At 37.3% G+C, this 18473-nt stretch overlaps 1 protein-coding gene and 1 long non-coding RNA gene across 3 annotated transcripts in view; one reads left to right on the forward strand and one right to left on the reverse strand.

Moving 5' to 3' along the window:
* The first annotated feature begins 417 nt into the window (after window positions 1-417).
* The window catches only part of hmg20a (high mobility group 20A), a 35734-nt gene continuing 17678 nt past the window's right edge, over window positions 418-18473 (forward strand). For both annotated transcript variants that reach the window (XM_012966406.3, XM_012966405.3), the window contains exon 1: window positions 418-536. The gene's annotated coding sequence lies outside the window, so the exon portion shown is untranslated. The remainder of the gene's footprint in view (window positions 537-18473) is intronic.
* LOC116409762 lies at window positions 10891-17015 on the reverse strand. The gene is made up of 3 exons (XR_004222022.1): window positions 16856-17015; window positions 14779-14908; window positions 10891-11043 (listed from the first exon to the last, which is right to left on the reverse strand). It is a non-coding gene; the product is annotated as an uncharacterized LOC116409762 (long non-coding RNA).

Genomic DNA, 18473 nt, shown 5'->3' on the forward strand with positions numbered 1-18473 from the left:
TATCTGATTTTTAGGATGTGATTAGTTAATCTGAGGTAGTGCGAGATTTGCCTTTTTTGGTAGCAGCATGTGTGCAACTCGCCTGGTAACCCATAGCAACCAATGATATATTGTGCATGCTCAGTTTCTTCTACTGATTTTCAGTCCTATACACAGTAACTGTCTTTGATGAAATACGATTAAGGGGGGATATAAACCTTTCACACAATTAAAAATAAATGAGCACAAAATGTTTGCCTCTTAATTTTTGCTATGTAATATATGTATACATGTACTGTAAAGAAATGCTTTATCATTTTCTTTACCTGTGACACCTGGAGACTATTGCCTATATGGGTTCCTAGGCTGCTCTATTTCTCCAGTCAGTCTCTTGCTGTAATGGGATATGAATATAGGGAATGGCTTCCTCAGGCAAATGAGCGAGAAACGCGTTGATACGAAGTGTGTCCGCAGTAGCGATCCGTAGCTAGAGGAGTTGTGTGAAGCTTGATCGCGTTCGAAGGAGCGGTACGGATGCGGTAGCTGAAGAACATAAGGTATATTTGCCAACAAGTTAATGCAAGTAACAAAGACACATGGGGACTGTGTGTGGAAATCCTGTACAGTACCTCTAACCAAACCACTTTTATTGCTAACAGCTGTTCCTTGGTGACAATGTGAAACCACTCATTAACAGATTTACAGCTAAACCAGTGACAGGAGTCCTTTTTCATCCTTTCCTTCCATGTTGAACAATGATAGGGACAGGTTGCAAGTCCACACCGAAAACAAATACAGTTCAGAAGCCATTTATGCTGGTAAATTAAATATATACTTTTATATGTGTGCGTGCAGCAGTGGCATGTATCAGTCAGAAGACAACTACCTACTGTAGCCATAAAATGTCCAGCTGAAGGTAAAAACAAAAGTATTTAGAGTGAATTAACAAATTTCTTCCATAGAGGGTAGATCCTAAGGGATATGTCACTTGCCATACCCATCCAAACCACATTTGATGTGCCCTATAGTGTGACATTTGCTTTAGGGGTTAAGAGCAGTTTAACAAGACACAGTAGGAATGGCCAGTCCACAAAACAAATTATTAGAGTGAATTACTTTCCTTTATAAACTACCTAATTTATAATATAAAGTATCTAGTGTTTAATTGTGCCGCACCACTATATATAACCACCCTAATTACAGAGTACACCAGACATAACCTTCAATCTTTACATGACCATTTTGCTGTCTATGACAATAAACTATACATATAAACCTGACAAGAGATTGCAAAATCAGGACAATTTCTATAACTGCCTATGCAGTAACTAAACTTATACAGTTCAATGTCCTTGTTTTAATAACAAATGAACAAAACATAAAGGCACTGAAAACTACAGTGTCCGCCTCAGTGCAGGCACACACAGCAGAGCGAAGTTTAGGTCGCATTTTCAGACAGACCTACGCTACATTGTGTGTGTCTGCAGTAAGGCGGATACTATAGTTTTTAGTGCAGATACACAGAGAAGCAGATCTGCTTTTCTCAGCCTGATGGAAAAACACTTAGGGGCACATTGATGAAAACGCAAGGTCGAATCCCGTATGGGATCATTTCAGATTGGATATGATAATTTCTGAAGATCGCAAATATCACGAATATGCTTACGAAAAAATTGTATTAGTCACGAAAATATCGTATTGGCGATCAGAAAGTCACAAAATTTTCGTATCCGAACGATCGTAAAATGCAAGAAAACCTTTCCAACTTTGATCCTTCTGTGCATGATTTTGGAAGCCTCCCATAAGAATCAATGGCACTGCAGTTCCAACCTGGCCCACAGAAAGTCACGATACCGAAGCTTGAATGAATCCGAAACTTTTGTACTCAGCGCGACAATATGATTTTGTCGCAAAGTATGAAAAAGTTGCGAAAAATACAAAAAAGTCACCGAAAATACCGAGTGTTCATGGATTAGTAAATGTGCCCCTTAGTGTGCCCTTGCCCTTAAGTCATAAGCCCAGGGACATTCATTATCTGTATAGAAAAGTAGAGTGAATTCTTTTGCTGTTTTTGCCACACAGAGAAACAGCAATTACACACTTATTTAATTAATCGCAGTAAAGGTAACTAAACCATCAGAACAAATTAGTGCATGCTCTATGGGCCACATCCCAAATGGTTACAGTGACTCACTCTCTTTATTAGTCGAGCAGTGTGTCACATTTAGACTGTATTTATTTCACTTCCTTCTTTGTTGCACAGCTATTTCTTACACATTTTTCAGTTCTTGCATTTGTTTTAACCACATTTCACACCTTGGGACTTCTGTTTCATTGTACAGTTTAGTAATATACCTCATTGCCATAAATAGCCCTGATCTAATTAATATTAGCTCATCACTCCAGGTATACAATTTTAATGTTTTTCTTCTTTGTGATCATTGCCCTACCTATATTAATAGGTTTGGAATCATAGATAGGGATTGGACATTTCCACTACTTACGTAGTAGAATGGGAAGTACATTATTACATGCCAATCCCACCCTCTGCCCTTGTAACTATCAGAGTGCCAAGAGACTGCAAAATCAGGACAATTTCTATAACTCTTTAACACCCTCTGCCCTTGTAACTATCAGAGTTTGCCAGCTAGGTAAATATTTGCCTTCCCTAACAGGCACAAATCAGCTATTTCATTAGTTTCCTAAAGGGCTTTAAGATATTTATTTATGTGGTTCTTAATGCCAACTTTGACCTGGATCTTATGTATTTTGTTTAATGTTCTACACTGTCATTTTCTATAAAGGTATGTCTTTTTGCAGTTTATCTAATATACCTTATTAAGGAACTAATGTAATATCTGCAAGTACACTGTTTCCCAATGTTGAGGAGATTAAAATAAAAATATTAATTTTTTCTGAAAAGTAGAGCAAAATGAAAAATGTAGTATGAAAAATGTATATTATAGAGTATAATATACAGCCAGTCCCCATAGTTACTTTGGGAACACACTCTAACAGAGACAGGGGTATTTTTGGTGCAAAAATATGATTTTGTCGTGGAAAAAACACACCATTTCTTATGCAAGAACACTGCGACAAATCCAAAACATGTAGAAGTCAATGGCAGGTATCCTTTTTACAAATGGAAGATTTTTTTCTTGTGGTATTAAAGGTTTTTTTGGGGGGGGGAGTTGTATTATGGTCTGACTCGGAAATGTGAATTGTACCTGGTGTAACTTTTGCTTCAGTTTCTAAGACCATTATGAAAGTGGTCATTGAACATGGAATACACAATGGCACCAGCTATATTTACTCTGCTGTACCCAAAGGTTTGGTGCACTTATGGAAAAGTAAATTGAGTTAAGAAGCAACATTTATGCTTTATTTTTTAAGAACCCTGTGCAGAATTTAGTGATGCAGTTGCTCAATATTATTTGACAAGAGAAACATAAACTTTTGCATTATTTGCTGAAATTTGACTAAATACCAGAGCAAACAATCATCAATTGGATTTCACTAGGGGGAGATTATAATTGGAGTCATGAAAGAGCATATATGTGACAGTGTGTAGTAGATTACTCGACTAGGACATTGTTAATGAATAATCCAATATGTACTTTACATTTTCTTTAATATCTATTTGGAAAGCATCAGAGTGTGGGCCAGTAATTTTTGCAGTCAGCTGGAAGGAATGGTAACTCTGACTCTTAGGTAATGTGTGAGCCCAGTATTTTAGGGCGCAGTACTAGATTTATTATGCAGTATCACACAAAAAAACCATGTCAGTAATAATATCCTTATGAGACAAAATAGAGGCTTTGTACAACTGTGCACCTCACCTTATGTCTCATACACCCTTCTCCCTACTTCCCTTCTCTTGGGAGGCCCATTTATCAACATTCTCATTTTCAAGGTTTTAGTGGTTTTTTTGTAGTTTTTCTAAAACTACAAATGCCAAGTGATTTATTAAAACAGCCTTTAAAAAAAAAAAAAAAGTACGAACCAACAAATGGATTAGAATAATTGGAAAATCTGTAATACCACAAAGCAAAAGAAGATCTTCTAATTGGAAACAGGATGGCTGCCTATTGACATTTTTTTAGGCATAATAAATGGCAAAAAAAAAAATCAATCCATAAAAAATCATATATTTGAGGAAAAAAAACACAAACCATAAAAAAAAGCAATACAGAGGTTGGTAGATGCCCCACATAGTCTGTAAGCAGTAAGAACAGTACATTTTTGTATATAATCTGAAAGTTTGATGTACAGATATGTCGTCTCTTATCCAGAAACCCAAGGCCAATAATTTATTATGTAAATTACATGTATTTAATTTTACTGTGTAATAATATAACAGTGCTTGTAATAAAGCTGCATGATTTCATACTGGTGACAAAATAGTCCTCTTGCGTTTATTTAATATTTATATGATTTTTGCAGACTTAAGGTATGGTGATCCAAAGTACAAAAAGATTCCTTATCAGAAAATCCCAAACCATAAGCATTCCTGATAACAAATCCCATACCTGTACAACCCTTCTAATATTTTGCCTTTGTTAATAGTTAATAATAATGTAAGTACTTGATTATTTTGTATGAACTACTAACAGGGGAGTCTCACTGTAATGTGTAGCTTTTAAAGGAGAAGGAAAGGCATTTTGGCATTTTACTGCCAATAGATTTGCCACATTAGTGCCACCTAGAACATTATATATATTCTGCAGAAAGGATTGCCATATTTTTCTTTCTGTGAGTGCTTATGGCTGTATTTACATAGACCTTTTTGATGAAGCTTCTTTAGTTTTTACCTTTCTCCTTTAAAGGGCAATGTTTATTAACTAATGGGCTGGCCATCCTAAACTGTACATTTTTTATTCTTAGTAAAGTATTAAGCACTATATTATGCCTCCAGGCATTTATTTATCTTTCTATACAAACCTTATATATAACTTGGCACACTCTTCTGGAGTCTAGTGGCACATAAATCCAGTACCACTCTGTAGGGGAAAAAGACCTTTGTATGAAATTGTATGATCGTCTTTTCACTTGCTGAAACAGTTTCTTAAAGGAGAAGGAATGCCATTTTATTGCCAATAGATTAGCCACAATAGTGCAAGCTAGAAGACTATATTTATTCTGCAGAAAGCTTTACCATACCTCAGTAGACAGACCTAGAAGCTCCCTCTGTTTGTTTAAGATAGTAGCTGCCATTTTAGCTTGGTCTCAGTAACTTCTGTGATGCAGCTCTGGCTGCTGGAAGCTCAGATTATACCACAGTTTGGAGAGGGTCGAGGTGGAAGGGGGAGGACAGAGTGGGGAGTGGGAGAGAAGAGCAAACTGAGCAGACTCGTGCCGTGCCGTGCCCAGAACGATTTTCTTTGGGAAAAGAAATCCTGAAGTGCTTATGGCTGTATTTACATAGACCTTTCTGATAAAGCTTACTTAGTTTTTACCTTTTTTTTCCTTTAACCTTTATGGCAAAGGGCCTTTTTCTGCAAAATTGGTGATAGTTGTATTACTGCCATTAGATTGTGTGTGTACATTAAACAGATCACCACACAGTAACACATTGGTTAGTACTTCTCTCCATCAGTGCTGGGGTTCTAGGTTTGATTCTACTTAGGGCACTATCTGCAAAGAGTTTGTATATTGTCCCCATGTTATCGTGAGTCTCCTCCATTCTCTGCCTTCCATATTCCAAAAACATCCAGGAAGGTTAATGGACTTCAGATAAAATTGACCATAGTGTGCATAAATATGATTAGGAGTTAAACTATAGGCTCCACCTTGGCAGGTACTGAAGTGAATGATTTATAATGTATGTAAAGCGCTGTGGAATATGTTGGGGCTATACAAATTAAAAGTAATTAATTAATGGATTATTATTTAAAAACAATATAAAGCTTATATAAAATATAAGAAGTTGCATTTTGTTAATGATGAAGCCCCAAAGTGATGCTGATGCTGGGTGGAGCAGAGCACGGCTTGAAAAACAAGAATAGTAGTGGATTTCTGTGCAAGAGAAATAAAAAGCCAGAGTACCTTAAAAAGCTGTCTTTCCCCAGCAGTCATCTGCAGGAGAAGGAAAGGGTTAAAAATGCAACCCCATAAATGCATAGGCCTTATGTCCCTGTAGCTAATCGCTACATTTTTTTTACTTTTTATAGCCAGTATTTTCTGATTTTCCTAAATGCTGTTTAGCAACTATTGCGGCCGCCATGTTGGATATTTAAATTAGTCCAACAAACGCGCATGCGCAAATTTTCTCCCTCCCCCTAGATGCGAGCGTGACCTACTCTACCCTACTCTAACTGTGCACTGCGCAAACACGCAAAAGGCACTAGCTTGCTAGTAAGGCGCGCTTCAGTTTCCTGTCCCTGCGCATGCGCTTAATCAGGAGCTGGTCTTAGTCTTGTTGCAGGAGCGATGCATTATGGGAGTCTTCTTTACACAGCTCAGCATTTTTTCTTCCTGTTTGGCTTCTGAACAGGTGAAATATGGGGAAACTTAAGGGCACTTCTGAGATAACGGAAGGTACTGTATGCCTGCAGCTTTAGATTAACTATTAGCCTTTCCTTCTACTTTAAGGAGATGCAGGAAAGCAGGGAGGAAAGTTGCCCTGCACAGATTGGTTAGGAGGAGAGGCCTTGAGGTCCAGTGCACAGCAGGAACAGGTCTGCCATCTTAGAAAATAACCCAACACAGAAAGAAGGTAATACAACAATTTATCTTGGGCTGGGGCCTTGTCTCTTTCAATACCATTTACCAGAGTACCAGGTTTTGCTTACCTCCACAAAGTGAGCACCCTGAGTACCTAGGACCTACCTGGTGCACTACAATAGCAAAAGCATCAATAGGAGCTTTATTTAAGAACTTTGGTGCATCCATGTTTCAGCTTGTCACCATTGTTTTCACCCTGATGTAGAGTGTAGCTGATAGTCACAGGTAGATGATATAGAATAGTGATCCCAACCAGTGGCTCAAGATCAACATGTTGCTTACTAGTGGCCTAAAATCAAGTGCTCAATTTTGAATTCCTGGCTTGGAGGCAAGTTTTGGAGGAGCAAGAACCAGATGTACTGCTGAAAAGAGCCTCCTGTAGGATGCCTGTCAATAGCCAATAACAGCCCTAATTTGGCACCCCAGAAACTTTTTTTTTATTTTTGTGTTGCTCCTCAACTCTTTTTATATTTGAATGTGGCTCACAGGTAAAAAAGGTTGGGGACCCCTGATATAGAATAATATACCCCTAATAAAATTTAAAAGACTACAAAAAGTAACCTCGGAATCTAATCATCTCCTTTAAATTAGAGTAAGGAATGTTATCCTATATTTCTCTGTATACAGTATATACACACATGTATATAAGCAATATCATGCCTTTTTGTAAATCTTACTCAAGTTACCCTGCCACAGAACTGACATTGTTTTACTCAACCTCTATATGCACACAATTAAGCTTCCATGAAAAAACTGTATGTTGGTGCAGGGTGCAAAGTAAACCTGTGTGTCTTGTCATGGCAGGTGTACAGTACAGTACAGGGTTTCCTAGTCCTTAATTAATAGGCACAAGGCAATACCAATGCTATGCAGTGCTGTGACAAGTTGCCATAAAATCACATTGCCTGCTCTTTGTAAATGAGGACATATTTGTCATTGTTTAAACATACCCTTTAATCATTCAGCTGTGGAAAATGGAATGTAAAAAAATCTAGGTAGCATGTAGAAGAAAACCGCTTGGAATACTTCTAGCCCTAGCCAAAATGTTAGGCACCCCAAAGTGATTTTAATCACTTACCTGAAACCCCCCGGATGGTGCTTCTGTTAGGAGAAAACTGCACCAGCCGGGGTGTATGCGGGCAAGTGTTTCTTCTTCCTTGTTTGCATCCACAGTAGAGTGAAAAGCCAACTTTAATTGGTCTTGGTTAACTGGTCAAATTATTTGCCTTCCTCTTCTACATCTTTTCAGCATTCAAACCTATTGCTCTTTAAGGCTAACATTTGGCACCCCCCAGATTTAGCCTTTCCTTCTTCTTTAAATAGAAGCCTCAAACAATCCTTATTTACCAATATGCCCATCACAATTCTAAGACTGCTGCCTTGAACCATTATATTTTGAATTCTGTTCCTGGAATGTGACAGTATTAATATTTAATAGCCTTTACATATTGCATTCATTTTTAAGAACTTTTTGCAGCTGCTGTTCTCAAAAATATCTGTTTCCATGTTACTTTTTCCTTATCGTTACAGTATATCTGCACCAACAGAGAACTTATTTTCCTTTGCCATCATGGCAGAAGACAATAGCCATCTGCTGACTGCAAAAGATTGATTTTCTGACCTCCACAGTTCTCCTGCCCGGCAGGCGGCATGACTTCAATTTATCTTGCAGAACATACAGCCATTCCAAAGTTAGTTAAAGGAATTTTTTTTGCACTCAGTGCCAAGGAACTGCACAGAGTACCATAAAGCTGCATAGTCAGCATCTTCACTCCCACAAAACTGCTCTTTCAATAAGAATTATTAACCTGCTGCAATTCAGCTTGTGCCATTTTAACACCTAGGCAACTGAACACATTATCATAATAATCTGACTGAATAACTGGCAAAAGTGTCATACACATTATGTACTAAACACTAAACTGTATTTATGTATACACAATGGCCCTACACCTATAGAGATACGTGGCTTTTTTATCGTTGGAAAACCAATTACTTATATCCATTGGTTGCACAAACAATAGCTTTATTCATCACAGTACTACACTGAAGCTGAAGGACCCATTTATCACAATCAGATATCCTAGAAATTTGTGGTTGGTTTTCTTATAGAAATTCCACAGATTGCCACCTTTTGTTGAGCACTGTATTATTTATAAAGAGCACAGACATATCACAGACACACACAGCTTTACATCTTCAATCACTGCCAAAAGTGGAGCTTGCACCTGCCAAAGTTGAGCTTGCAATCTAATTTCTGTATACCATGCCAACTGTCACACAAACCAGGTCACAAAGGGGTGATGTACAGTGTCTAATGGAACTGTGCAGTTATCTGTTATCTGGAAACCGTTATCCAGAAAGTTCCAAATTACGGGAAGCTCAAAAAACTCAATTTTAATCAAATAATTCAAATTTTTAAAAATGATTTCCCTTTTCTATGTAATAATAAAACAGGACCTGGTACCTTATGTAAACTAAGATACAAATAACCCTTATTGGAGGCAAAACAATGCTGTTGGTTTTGACTTAAAGGACATGTAACCCCCCCAAAAAAATGTGAACAGTGTCTTTGAAATCAATACCTGCCACTCCTGTTGTTCAACAGTTAATAGTAAGGATGCAGCATCCCCTTAATCACTAAGGATTTCTTCTTCTACTTTAACTCACTCGGCCCCCTTCCTTAGGAATTAACTATGGTCTTGGCTAACTGAGCATGCTCAGTTCTTCTCAACTGTTAAGCTAAGTTTAACAGTTACAGGACACAATCCAAGCAGGAGTTTTTCAAGGTAAATTCTGTCTGTGTAAGCCTGCATTCTTGATTGCATGAACTTAACAGCGCACATGTGGTTTACATGTCCTTTAAGGTATGAAGATCCAAATTACAGAAAGAACCCTTATCAAAAAAACAGGTCCTGGGAATTCTGGATAACGGCTTATACCTATACGCAAATAAGCAGTCATTTAAAAAGATTAGGTGTTCAGATTTTGTCACTTAAGGTGCTTGTGTTAAAATTATGTCTGCACAAGTACACTGTGTCTACTGATGCAGGCCACTTTAGGAACCCTAGAGCTACTGCCACCCCCAAGGTTCCCCTGAGTTACTATGCACAGTGAGCACGATAAACAACAAAAGGCAGAATGGACTGAGCAGAGCTGAGTAGGCACTCAGCTCTGCTCAGTCCATTCTGCCTTTTGTTGTTTGACGCAAAAAAGTGCCTTTTGAGGTCATAAATGAGCCCATAAGCACTCTGTGCTTAATGTCAAACTGGTAACAGTTCCAGAAAGGTACAGTATATTCCTTGCCTCAGAGTAGCCTGATGTGTTAATCCTATCATTATCACTGTGCATAATGTGATGCCGCATATTTAAATGTGACAAATCCCACACACTTTCTAACTTAAAGAGAAGACAGGGATGGGTACCTGTGCTGTGACTGACCCATCCTACAATAAGAACCACTTCCCAGAGCTGACTGATCTACAGACCTGAGGAGATCAACAGCTCCTCACAATGGCTCTATGCAATTTTCTTACCCCAAATTATGTACCTATGGAAGGTTGACTGCTACAATTTATTTTCTTTTTCCTTGCTGCATAAGTTCCTGTGAAAGTCATGCAGGGTCATGCAGAAGGATTTTAAGTATTCATAAGAACTTATACAGTGAGGAGAAAGAGAATTTCTCCTCTTACTCTTACATGGCCACCTGCCCTATACAGTATGTATACAGAGAGCAGATAGAAAAGATTTATAGCTACTGAATTCCCACAAGACACGTCACTGCAAGGAATGCAGGGCAAACTTTCCCTGTGTTCAGTTACTTATAAGGTTATGGTTATAATTAATATTTTAATGTTTTTAATAGGGTGCTTCCTGTAAAAACTACCCTATTTTGTTGCAGGTGTTTGTCTTTTTCACTTTAGATTGAAGAAACCTGCATTTATATAGTAGTCTTCATACAAGATAGTACCTATTATCTGGAATGCATGGGACATGGGGTGTTTTTGGATAAGAGATCTTTCTAGAATTTTGATCACCATACTTTAAAGGGGTTGTTCGCATTCAATTTCCAAATCTTATTAAACCACCAAAAATGCTTTTAGCATGTCATAAAATCCATTTTCCATAAAGAAAAGTACAAAGGCTACTGTAAAAGCTACTTTTAATACCTGTTAAATCGGTCCTCCTTCTGTCTCTCTAATCAATTTTCTGAAGGGATGGGAGTGGCCTATTTTGAACCTGCTTACATCATCACATCCAGGCTTTGCTCTTTTCCATTGGACCAATGCTTGTGCACTCCAACCAGTTGCATAAATTGAAAGGTCGTTGGTTAATTTCCCCCTTGCAAAGGAACAGGCAAATAGATTCAGCATATCACAAATCTAGAATACTGTTATGTTAGATTTGCAGCACTCTGTCACAGAAAAGCACAGAAAGCAGTGTTAGGCTGACAGGCTAAAAGGAGTTAAGGCTGCTGCCAGTACTATTCATGACATATAAGGAAGTAAAAAAGCAACCCCACAACCCCCCTGCCGGCGCACAGGGTCTGTGCAAAAATGAAGGGGGGGGGGTGATTCTGAGGTAAATATCTTTTCAGCTGCACATTTTGTTAACTATCTCTATGGCAAAGATTGTTCTAATAATGTGAACTGTTATATTTGTGAATGTTGTACAAAGGTGAACAACCCCTTTAGGTCTGCTAAAAATAATTTAAACATTAAATTAAATAATTGTTTTGCCTCTAATCTGAATTTATATAGCTGTTTAATTATCCCAGAGGAAAAAAAATGTTTTTAAAAATTTGAAGTATTTGCTTAAAGAATAAGTAAACCTTTTTTTTTCTGTAAGTAAAATTACTCTAAACAGCCTCCAGAATTACCTACCTTTGTCCCAGCATTCTCTGTGACATGGTTCCTCAGAAGGTATTCTTTTTCTTTGCTTCCGTGTGCAGAGTGAAGCCCCGCCCCCACTTCCTGTTCAGGTCTCTCATAAAAAAAAACCCCCTGCTAATGCACAGACTGGCTCCTGCTGCCTCCAGGCATGCGCAGAAAGCTCTCCACTCCGACAACCTTGTCAAATTGAAGAGAGACCTGAACAGGAAGTGGGGGCGGGGCTTCACTCTGAACACGGAAGCAAAGAAAAAGAACACCTGACTGAGGAACCATGTCAGAGAGAATGCTGGGACAAAGGTAGGTAATTCTGGTTGCTGTTTAGCGTAATTTTACTCATAGAAAAAAAAGGTTTACTTATTCTTTAAAATATAGAGTGATGGCCTTTCTGTAATGTGAAGTTTTTTTGGATAACAGGTTTCCAGATAAGTGATACCATATCTGTATTTTAAATACATATTTCAAGTACTTTATCTGTAGCATCAGCCGAATTAAAATTTTATTTTTTCTAGCTATTGAAAGGGTTACTTTCCTCCTATGATTTTCCTATTTTAATCATCCCATTTAATTCTTAATATCTAATTATGAATTAAAATGTGTACCTTTGTGGAAACTGGATCAGCAATGCATAGGGCCCGAATAGGGCTTGGGCTGAGCATACTTTTTGCCTATTGTTTTGTTATGTTTTTCTTGAGCTAAATGAAGTTACTCCATGTGAGGTCCCTGTGACGTAGGTAATTAGATTACAGGTATGGTATCCTAGGGCAGGAATTCCCAACCTTTTTTTTACTTGTGAGCCACACTTGTGTACAGATGTATAAAGTATTGGTGAGCCACACATGCATGAAAAAAGTTACTTGAGGATGCCAAATTAGGGCTGTAATTGGCTAGTTTGTAGCCCTATATGGACTGCTTGCCTGCAGGAGGCTCTGCTTGGAGTAAAATTGCTTCCAAAACTTGCCTCCAAGCCAGAAATTTAAAAATGGGCACCTACTTTGAGGCCACTGGGAGCAACATCAATGGAAGTAGTAAACAACATGTTGCTCACGAGCCACTGGTTGAGGATCACTGCTTTAGGGCAGTGGCACATGGGGAGATTTGGGCGACTTCAGAAAACGAAGCGCCACTTATGCCTTCCCACCAGCGATTCATTTTCTTGCCAGTGGAAAAGAATTTGGGTAGATTTGTTGCCAGCAGTAGCCAAGATTTAAGCGCAGATGGCTAATCATACCATTGCCCTTATCCAGATACTCGCTATCTAGAAAGCTCCCAATTATGGGAAGGCCATCTCCTATACAGTCCATTTACTCCATTTTAAACTAATTCATAACAAATAATGATAATAATAATCTTAACAATCCCATTGGTTTCTATAATGTTTTAATGATTGTTACCAGAAAAAGTATGGAGATCCAAATTATGGAAAGACTCCTTATAAAAAACCTGTACCTTATATTTGATCCTAACTAAGCTGCATGATCCATATTGGCAACAAAATTTCCTTATTGGGTTTATTTAATGTTTAAGTTATTTTAAGCAGACGTAAGGTATGGTGATCCAAATGACAGAAAGATCCCTTATCTGGAAAACTTCAGGTCCCAAGCATTCTGAATAATCTATCCTATGCCTTGTACCAATAAAGAACTCCATCCCTTTACCTTTTATTCTGACTGTTTTGGCTTACAGACAAGCAAGAGTTCATTACGCAGGGGGTTTATCTGTGCACCAGAATTCTAATTATGTGCTTTATAAGGACCAAACATGATGTTTCAGTTTCCCTGTTTGGCCTCAAGAAATAATACATATCACTGCTTTTTGTGGTTATAACAATAGGCAAAATGTATTCTCAGCACAAGCCCTATTCGTTGAACTTATGTTGAACAGGGGGGTATACATGCCCATTTAATTTCAGATGCTTGTAGTTTGGCAAGGGGTAGACAGCCATTGGGGGAAACTCAACAGTGATGTCTGTTTCTTACTGGCATTTAGCACTCTTCATAATTATGCGTTGTCTCTCGCACTGTAAAAAAATTTCCCAATGGATTTATTTGCCACCAGGATGGACAAGTCTCTTAATTTGGTGTCCTGGCATAATTAGTGTGCCAATAATGCCTGCCTTGATTGCTGTAAAATGCTTTCATTCCCATGTAAGAAAAGCTTACCATATTTAAGACAGACCAGGATATTAGTCTGGATAAACTGGTGGCAGTGTCAGTTGGATATGGTCAATCCTGTGACTTGTTGAAATCGTCTGTTTTGGCTTTTATTGTAATAGATAATTAACTATAAATTATAAGGTTCTCATTCCAGAAATGCCATATCTAATAGCCCTCATTTGAACTGATATCCAGGTTGAGGAGTTATTTTCAGGTTGTCATAAAATTATATTATGAATATTTATTTTTTAAATTAGCTGCAGTGGTAACAATTCAACTTGATTTGATAAATATGCATCTACCAGAGAAAAATGTGTCAGCTGTTAAACATATCAAGCCGCAATATTTATTTATTTTGCTCTTCATTTTTATTCATTTTCCCGTGTAATTATCCTAATGTTGGTTACTGGATATGTGCCATCATCTGCATGCTGAATATGTGTGACGTGCAATTGTCAACAGTTGGATGAGGAATCCATTTTATTCATCAGAAGAAATTAATTGCGCTTATTATTGGCTTGCTGAGGGAATAAGTGTGCATCTGCTGTGCCACTACATAACTACTATAAGGGCTCTGGCACACGGGGAGATTAGTCGCCCGCGAACAGGGAGTTTTGCCACGGGCGACTAATCTCCCCGTGTGCCAGAGCCCTAAAGGCACAGTGAGTGACATTACTTTTATTATTTCATAAGATTAAATATAAACAGGTTTGCAGTTCGGTTTTCAAAATTCTTAATACAGGTATAGGATTTGTTATCTGGCATGGTTGGGACCTGGGATTTTACAGATAAGGGATAATTTTTGTAATGTGTATCATCATACCGTAAGTCTGCTACAAATCATTTAAACATAAAACCAATTGGATGGTTTGCCACCAATATGGATTCAGCCAGCTTAGTATGGATCAGTACAAGATACTGTTTTATTATTCCAGAAAAAAAGGAAATCGTTTTTGAAACTAGAATTATATGCTTAAAATGCACTTTATGGGAGTTGGCCTTCCTGTATTTTCAAAAAATAGATCTCATACCTGTATTGTTTACCTGCAAACATCTACAGGTTGCGGAGGTCTTCTACATCAAGTCTGTGTTTGTGGTTCCAAATGATTAAAAAAAGTTATCTTTCCAGATGAAAGATTTTGCTGCATAAAATGCATCTCCCTAGGCAATAATTAAAATAACTGTGAATTATTAATAGGTTTAGTGTACATATATTATATGTAAAGTACCTAGAAAGTTCCCAAATATGGCAATTCCTTTTCCCATAGTGTCCAAAGCAAATTTTCAATTTTTTTTAATGATCTGTATTTCCTCTGTAAGAAATTGACAGCAATTATCTTATTGGTTTATTTTAATGTTTTACTATTTTCAGTAGCCTTAAAGTTGCTTGAGCAATCACTCACTGAAACCACATGTGAATTACTGAACTTACACGTGGTTTCGGCTTGGCATACCTCCGGTTATTGCCGAGAAGGGTTTTTTTAAAAAAAAAAATAAAAAGTTGGACACCTGAAATCTGACATACTTTATTTTTCACTGCCACATTCACTGTAGAGTAAAATATAAAATGTTACTCTGCTGTGCATGTGTGAGTCTACATCTGCCAAGGAAAGCCTGGTAACGGTAAGTAGGATTGTGGTGCTACTTATTCCCTGACAGTTACATTTGTTTTCTTAAAGCAGCACTGGCCCGGGGAGTGGGCTTCAAATTCAGTTACACAGGTCTATTTAAAAAGGGAGTATGGTAAACTATGAAATTATCATTATTATTGTTGTAATTATTATCAGGGCTGTGGAGTCGGAGTCGAGGAGTCGGAGGCAATTTTGGGTACCTGGAGTCGGAGTCGGCAAAAAATTAACCGACACTGACTCCTACTAAATTTAAATGGGAATAAAAAAAAAAAATAAAGCAAGTTTAAATGTCCCAATTCACAAACAGTCATAATTAATTACTTCTCTGCTATAAGAATAAAGCCCAGTGCATAAACGAACACGTTGAGCGACCATGAAGCATGCTTTTCATTGACTGTATGCTTCACTAAATGGGACGTAACACACAGTTAAGGTGCGGCAGCTCCACTGCGTCGTGGTCCTCTGTTACAGGGAACACAATGCCCACTGTGAACCTAGCCTAACTCTCACTGATAACTAATTAAGTAAAAAAAATTTGCAGGACTAGAAATACTTGTATACGTGAAGGGAATGGATAGTCAATAGTTTAAGACTGAAGCTTTAAAACATTTGAAAAACTGCTGTAATTCAGCTGTAATGTTAGCTTAAACTTTAAACATGACTATGGGATTCTAGGGAAATCATTAGGAGTATAGATAAAATTGTCTATCAGTTTATTATCAGTTCAGTTGTGTTTTAAGTGCCCTTTCCCCCTGCCCCTTCCTGGATGTATAAAATACATTAGCATATTAAAAACAGAGGAGTCGGAAGTATCAGAAACAGAGGAGTCGGAGAATTTATCTACCGACTCCACAGCCCTGATTATTATCATCTAGAACAGTGGTATGATTCACAGCAATAAATACTTCAATACATAAACCAATCAATGATAGATAAAATCCAAATAAATAATATATCTCAAGTTAAACCTGGTCTCTAGATTCTTATATTAGTACACTCAACATATCCCTTGTAAAAAGAAAAATGTAAAATACGATGCTCAACTCAAATGAGCTTGCCCCACTTTTCTTTAGACATTAACATAAAAGCTCTACTAACCAGCAAATAAATATTAGAAATACATAATATTCAAATATATATTGTTTCTTCACAAATGACAATTCATAAAATGATTGCATTCACCAGTTTCCATAAAGCTAAAAGGTATTCTTTAACATTAAACTATCTTATCTCTTCACATCTATAAAGTACAGATGATAGTTTTAAGACTAGTTTAAATGCAGGCTGGGCAGTAATTGATGCAATGTAGAATCAGGCTCAGTTTCAGTAATTTATATGGAAGCATCTTTAATGAGATGAGGTTGCAACCCTGAATGAAACCGAGCAATATGATGATATATCAGTGCCTCACTTAAGACAAATTATATGGGAGATATATTGTACACTTGCAAATTAAGTCACAGTCTGCTCTTCCTACCTTCTTGCTGACTACTCTGCTCCTTTTAGCCTAATGGTCTCCTTCTTTTGTCAAAGGTACATGGGTACAATTTACAGTCTATATATCCTCATTTCCGTATATGGAATCTGCTGGATAGAGAAATCAGAAGGAACATAAATAACTGAATATGTATTCACAAACGTCATGACTCCTGTGTGTGCAAATAATTGACTTCAGCTACACGACATGAACATCAAGTCCTAAGAACTAAGTCCACATTACTGGGTATATAATTTACAAATCAATTAAATATTTATTAAATGTAGGGCAAATTGTATGTTCAGTTTGACAACACTAGTGCCTCATGTTTTAAACAGTGACTGGAAATGTAACTGCTTAATAATTTTGTAATACCTTGTGTTATTCATTTTGGTCCTTTCCTCTGTTTTTAGTAATGTTTTTTTATGTCATGGTTTTTGTAACCTGGCATATATTTTATACAAATGGGCATTGTTAAGTATTAGGATCTTAGAACAGCACACTTAAACTATTTATTGTTGAAACACTTTTAACAATGCTCTCATCTGGCACACATTTGTAGATTTTTCATAATGTCTTGTGATGGTTTAATACAAAAAGGATGATCTATCAAAATGTGAGTTTGAGAAAAAAAACTTGACAAAAATTGTGCCATTTTTTTTTTTTAATCCTGGCAAGTTACTTTAAGAAATACTCAAATGAAATAGTCAAGTTTGTGGGGTGGGGGGGTTGCGGAAACAAGACAAACTCCAGCAAGAAAGACCTTGTTCAATTCATATTAAATCAAGTCACAAATCTGTAATGTTTGCTTGAGACTATTGACTTCTGTAGAGCTTTGCCAGCTTTTTTCCTGAGACTTTTCACTGTATTGTTCTTTAAAAAAAAATCCTATTTAAGTTTTCAGAAAATAATTGTGAGAATATTGATGTTAGTGTTTTTTCTCGATTTGACTACTTGACTACTAATAAATTTACCTCCTATGTATAGAAAGAATTTGTTTTCTGAAGGTCATTTCCATCTCAATGAGAGGAGAGTCCTGTGCCCCTAAATTATAACACCGCTGATTTATTTAAAGGCAGTAGTACCTTCCCTTTCTTTTTTCCTTCCTTCTTTACTCCCTCTTCTTTAGCTTCCCTCCCCTCTTCTACCTCCATCCTCTTAAATTCTGCTTCCTCTTCCTCTTTTGCCAACTCCCCCCTTACCATTAGGCAATTCATACCTATTTGGGTAGCAGTTCTGCCACACACAGAGAAAGATACACTGTAGTTCCCTATCAGGTCTATCAAGCTAGGGACCAGAGTTGCGATGGTTAGCAGTATCCCACACAAATATAACATTTAAAGGTACATCCTTCAATACTTGCTCCTGACAGCATGTCCACATTATATAAATCTCTCCTCCCACCACACACACAGTGCAAGAGGAGTTAACGTTGTATAAAAATTCAAGTCTGCAAATGTTTCCATCTAAGGAAAAAAAGCTTGTTTCCCCGATATGTGATTCATGTAGTTGGCACGACACAAAGAAACATCAGTTTAGACACCACAAGCACCGCGTTGTGGCCAGTGCTGGAATTCTTGCAGATTTTAAAAGTGGCTCTAAAATAACCAAAGAACTA

Source organism: Xenopus tropicalis, chromosome 3 (assembly GCF_000004195.4).
Source record: "Xenopus tropicalis strain Nigerian chromosome 3, UCB_Xtro_10.0, whole genome shotgun sequence".
In the NCBI taxonomy this organism is placed as follows: Eukaryota; Metazoa; Chordata; class Amphibia; order Anura; family Pipidae; genus Xenopus; species Xenopus tropicalis.